The sequence below is a fragment of the Moschus berezovskii genome, chromosome 11 (assembly GCF_049115385.1).
Source record: "Moschus berezovskii isolate FMDL1 chromosome 11, NW_MosBer_1.0, whole genome shotgun sequence".
Lineage (NCBI taxonomy): Eukaryota > Metazoa > Chordata > Mammalia > Artiodactyla > Moschidae > Moschus > Moschus berezovskii.
The window spans coordinates 47,001,142-47,007,318 of NC_142470.1; the positions used below are offsets into that span (position 1 = coordinate 47,001,142).

The following is a 6,177-nucleotide window of genomic DNA, read 5'->3' on the forward strand; positions in this document are numbered from 1 at the left end:
AGGTTAAGGACCTGAATACAGATCCCCTTATGCTATTCAAGTTGTGGACTTTTATTAAAGTCTTCATGTTGCCACAAGAGGAATGCACACCTTAGTCTAAGTCACTTCCTGATGCACTCCTCACTCTTCTAGTTTCCTCCCCATTTTTAAGACACCAACTTAAGCCATTTGCCAGGCTGAATTAATCAAACACAGATGCCCTAATTCCTCGCCCCCACCCCTAAGCTATGCAAACTGGGGAGACCAAAGACAGAAATAAGATATACACAACCCCCACTCCATCTGGCAACATATATTCAACATGCCATATAAAGTATAATTTCCATTTTATTGTCTTTTCAGAGAAACCAGTATTTCTTCAATCTTTAAGGACTTAGATCCTTACATGGGCTTTGGTGGAGGATGTGGGGCAGCACCCGCAGGTCTAAATCGGGGTGGAGATGTTCGGTCCTTCTGGGCCTCCCAAGAGCGATTCCTGACTACCTTGCTGTGAATGGCACAACTCACGCAGTAATGTAGTTTCACATATAGCTTGGGAAGCACATAGGCGTCGAAAACACTAACTTCAGAAATGTCCCTGACGGTTGTTTTTTCACCTTGCTTACAGTTTCCTTTGTTGTGCAAAAGCTTTTAAGTTTAATTAGGTCCCATTTGTTTATTTTTGCTTTTATTTCCAATACAGTGGGAGGTGGGTCATAGAGGATCCTGCTTTGATTTATGTTGGAGAGTGTTTTGCCTATGTTTCCCTGTAGGAGTTTTTTAGTTTCTGGTCTTACGTTTAGATCTTTAATCCATTTTGAGTTTATTTTTGTGTATAGTGTTAGAAAGTGTTCTAGTTTCATTCTTTTACAAGTGATTTCATTCTTTTACCAGTTTTCCCAGCACCACTTGTTAAAGAGATTGTCTTTTCTCCATCGTATATTCTTGCCTCCTTTGTCAAAGATAAAGTGTCCATCAGTTCAGTTCAGTTCAGTCGCTCAGTCGTGTCCGACTCTTTGCAACCCCATGAATCACAGCACGCCAGGCCTCCCTGTCCATCACCAACTCCCGGAGTTCACTCAAACTCATGTCCATCGAGTCGGTGATGCCATCCAGCCATCTCATTCTCTGTCGTCCTGGTCTCCTCCCACCCCCAATCCCTCCTAGCATCAGACTCTTTTCCAGTGAGTCAACTCGTTGCATGAGGTGGCCAAAGTATTGGAGTTTCAGCTTTAGCATCAGTCCTTCCAATGAACACCCAGGATTGATCTCCTTTAGAATGGACTGGTTGGATCTCCTCGCAGTCCAAGGAACTCTCAAGAGTCTTCTCCAGCACCACAGTTCAAAAGCATCAATTCTTCGGCGATCAGCTTTCTTCCCAGTCCAATTCTCACATCCATACATGACCACAGGAAAAACCATAGCCTTGACTAGACGGACCTTGGTCTCTGCTTTTTAATATGCTATCTAGGTTGGTCATAACTTTCCTTCCAAGCAGCAAGCGTCTTTTAATTTCCTGGCTGCAATCAGCATCTGCAGTGATTTTGGAGCCCCAAAAAATAAAGTCTGACACTGTTTCCACTGTTTCCCCTTCTATTTCCCATGAAGTGATGGGACCAGATGCCATGATCTTCGTTTTCTGAATGTTGAGCTTCAAGCCAAACTTTTCACTCTCCTCTTTCACCCTCATCAAGAGGCCTTTGAGTTCCTCTTCACTTTCTGTCATAAAGGTGGTGTCATCTGCATATCTGAGATTATTGATATTTCTCCCGGCAATCTTGATTCCAGCTTGTGCTTCTTCCAGCCCAGCGTTCCTCATGATGTACTCTGCATTAAGTTAAATAAACAGGGTGACAATATACAACCTTGACATACTTCTTTTCCTATTTGGAACCAGTCTGTTGTTCCATGTACAGTTCTGACTGTTGCTTCCTGACCTGCATACAGGTTTCTCAAGAGGCAGGTCAGGTGGTCTGGTATTCCCATCTCTTTCAGAATGTTCCACAGTTTATTGTGATCCACACAGTCAAAGGCTTTGGCATAGTCAATGAAGCAGAAATAGATGTTTTGCTGGAACTCTCTTGCTTTCTCCATGATCCAGCGGATGTTGGCGATTTGATCTCTGGTTCCTCTGCCTTTTCTAAAACCTGCTTGAACATCTGGGAGTTCACGGTTCACATATTGCTGAAGCCTGACTTTGAGAATTTTGAGCATGACTTTACTAGCGTGTGAGATGAGTGCAATTGTGCGATAGTCTGAGCATTCTTTGGCATTCCCTTTCTTTGGGATTGGAATGAAGACTGACCTTTTCCAGTCCTGTGGCCACTGCTGAGTTTTCAATCAAGGCAAATTGGAAGTGGTCAAACAGGACATGGCAAGAGTGAACGTCGACATTCTAGGAATCAGTGAACTAAAATGGACTGGAATGGGTGAATTTAACTCAGATGACCATTATATCTACTACTGTGGGCAGGAATCCCTTAGAAGAAATGGAGTAGCCATCATGGTCAACAAAAGAGTCCGAAATGCAGTACTTGGATGCAATCTTAAAAACGACAGAATGATTTCTGTTCATTTCCAAGGCAAACCATTCAATATTACAGTAATCCAAGCCTATGCCCCAACCAGTAATGCTGAAGAAGCTGAAGTTAAACAGTTCTAGGAAGACCTACAAGACCTTTTAGAACTAACACCCAAAAAGGTGTCCATAGGTGCGTGGATTTATCTCTGGGCTTTATATTTTGTTCTATTGATCTATATTTTTGTCTTTAGGCCAGTACCATACTGTCTTGATAACTGTAGCTTTGTAGTAGGGCCTGAAGTCAGGCAGGTTGATTCCTCCAGTTCCATTCTTCTTTCTCAAGATTGCTTTGGCTATTCGAGGTTTTTTGTATTTCCATACAAACTGTGAAATTATTTGTTCTAGTTCTCTGAAAAATACCATTGGTAGCTTGATAGTGATTGTATTGAATCTATAGATTGCTTTAGGTAGTATACTCATTTTCACTATATTGATTCTGGGTCAGGGGGATCCCCTGGAGGAGGGCATAGCAACCCACTCCAGCATACTTGCCTGGAGAATCCCATGAACAGAGGACCTGGGGGTTATAGCTCATAAGGTTGTAAAGAGTCAGACACCACTGAAGTGACTTAGCACGCATGCATGCAGCAACAAGGATGGACCTAGAGATAATCATACTAAGTGAAGTCAGTCAGACAGAGAAAGACAAATGCAATATGATATCACTTATACATAGAATCTAAAAGATAATGCAAATGAACTTATTTACAAAACAGAAACAGACTCACAGACTTAGAAAACAAACTTATAGTTACCAAAGAGGAAAGGCAGGGGGAGGGATAAATTAGGAGGTTGGGATTAACATATGTACACTCTCACGTATATATATAATATATATTACATATATATATAATAGATAATCAACAAGGACCTATGTATAGCACAGGGAACTCTATTCAATACTCTGTAATAACCTATATGGCAAAAGAATCTGAAAAAGAATAGATGTATGTATATGTATAACTGAATGACTTTGCTATACACCTGAAACTAACACAATGTAAATACACTATACTCCAATATGAAATTAAACATTTTTTTTTTTTTTAAAGAAATCTCAAAAAAAAATAAAAATAAAAAAGAAATCTCCCTAATGGCTGCGGCCTCTACGGTGTTCCGAATGATGAACTTCTTAATGGCCTTATCTTTGGGCACACATCAGGCACAATTGGTGCAGCGAATAGGCTGCACGTGACCGCAGCCCTTTTTGGCACGACTGTTGTTCCTTCTTTTCTTGGTCATCTTGGAAGTGGGGAGGCGAGGGAGCTAAAATATAGCATAATTTTTTGTTGTGGCAGAGGATTATTTCCATTCTTCATTCTACAAAATATTTACTTAAGGAAAAGAAGTATTTTTAAGCTAGCAACAAATCTTTGTTTTCAAATGACCAAACTGAAAACATCCAGTTTAAAAACAAAAACAGCCAAAGACCTTTTAACTGCCCCTACCTCCCTGCCCCATGAATTCTTAGCCTTTGAAGTGCCTGAGATGCTCAAGGAGATTGACAAGAAGAGTCAGTTATGCAATTTTGACAGCCCTGAGAATGCACCCAGTCTTGTAGTCAACATACCTGGATCCTGCCCTTCCTCCAAGGTCAAGCTCCTGTCTTTCTTCCTCAACAAACCTTCCCTTCACCCACTCACAGCTGTGATGCTCAACTTATTATTAATATACATGTCTAATAGACATATGTATATATGTATCCTTTCTCTCCAATCAGCCTGAGAAGGATGGAACACATATCTTACATACTTTTGTATTCTCAAAACTTAGTGGAAAATCTTGTAGGTAAAAGGTTTTTCTGCTGCCACACTGCCACAGCTTATTATTATTATTGCTAATTAGATTTACCAAGCACTTGCTATTGTGCCAGGCACTGTGTTAGGCTAGTAGATGCTATTATTGTTCCCTTTTAACACAATGGGCTTCTCTGATAGCTCAGTTGGTAAAGAATCTGCCTGCAATGCAGGAGACCCCGGTTCCGTTCTTGGGTTGGGAAGAAGGGATAGGCTACCCACTTCAGTGTTCTTGGGCTTTCCTTGTGGCTCATCTGGTAAACAATCCACCAACCTGGGTTCAATCCCTGGGTTGGGAAGATTTCCCCTGGAGAAGGGTAAGGCTACCCACTCCAGTATTCTGGCCTGGAGAATTCAATGGACTGTATAGTCCATGGGATTGCAAAGAGTCAGACATGACTGAGCAACTTTCACTACTTAACCAATGAGATTTTAATTAACTTGCACAAGTCATAACTAGTGAGCAGTGGACCCAGGACTCAAACCCAGTACATCAGATTTCAGAACTGGTATAACCACTAGGATACCTTGCTCTTCATGAATATTCATAGGTACCAAACTCTAAGAAGGCTGTATTTGCTCCTGACTAATGTTGAGAGAGCACCAGATGACTAGCTTTGCTCATAATTGCATGTCTGCATCATCAGTCATTCAATCGTGACCAACTCTTTGTGATCCGAGGAACTGTAGCCCACCAGACTCTTCTGTCCTTGGTATTTTCCAGGCAAGAATACTGGAGTGGATTGCCATTTCCTCCTCCAGGGGATCTTCCCAACCTAAGGATCAAACTTGCATCTCTTGCATCTCCTTGAATTAACAGGCAGATTCTTTACCACTGAACCCCTTTACCACTGGGAAGCTCTTGCTCATAATTCCGTTCCGTTCCATCGCTCAGTCGTGTCCGACTCTTTGCGACCCCATGGACTGTAGCCTACCAGGCTTCCCATCCATGGGATTCTCCAGGCAAGAATACTGGAGTGGGTTACCGTTTCCTTCTCCAGGGGATCTTCCCGACCCAGGGATCGAACCCGGGTCTCCCGCATTGGAGGCAGACACTTTAACCTCTGAGCCACCAGGGAAGCCCTCTCATAATTACTCAGAGGCATTTCAAGTTGTTTTCAAATAAAGTTGTTAGTCTGAAAATAATTAAGAAAGAAACCATTTTTAAAACAGCAGAAAGGGGTGATGTGTAGAGGTCCACTTTGACATTTTTATTTGCACTTAAACACACAGCTCAGGGCTATATGAAGCCACAATGCTAAGACTGCAGAAGCATTAAAAATCAAATTGCCTCATTAATTTTCTAGAGAACTGTAAATGACATCGTATCATTTCTGGGGAAATATTTCCCTAAAGCTCCAAGCCTCTTGGTGACCAGGATGAATAAATTGGTCTTCTTCCTTTTTGTTTCTCCATTTTCTGCCCTAGAGGGCCAAAAGGAAACCATCTCAATTTAAGATTTAAGCTTTATTTGTTGAAGTTACTAGCTAGTTAAACTAGAAGCAAGAAAAGCATTTTGTGTTGGCATGACAGTAGAAAGCCTTTAGCCACATTCCAACTTAATGATGGAAAATTAGCCAAGGTTGTTATTAAGTTTTAATCTCTTCATTTAACTAATAAGTTGATCAATACCCTTCCTGTCAAGAAAAAGAAAAGCTTTACAAAGTCTTGACTGATGATATTTTAACCAGCTTACCCTGTTGTATTTTGAGTAAAAGGCACTATATCACAGACCACAAAGTTTCCTCAAAAGCTCCAGAGAAACAAATGGAGAAAAAAAGTCCAAGGGTACAATAATCCAGAGACTTGAACATGCAGCAA

General features: G+C 41.2%; 1 pseudogene; it reads right to left on the reverse strand.

The window, feature by feature from the left end:
• Positions 1-381: 381 nt before the first annotated feature.
• Positions 382-3,802, reverse strand: LOC129539627 (small ribosomal subunit protein eS26-like; annotated as a pseudogene).
• Positions 3,803-6,177: the final 2,375 nt, after the last annotated feature.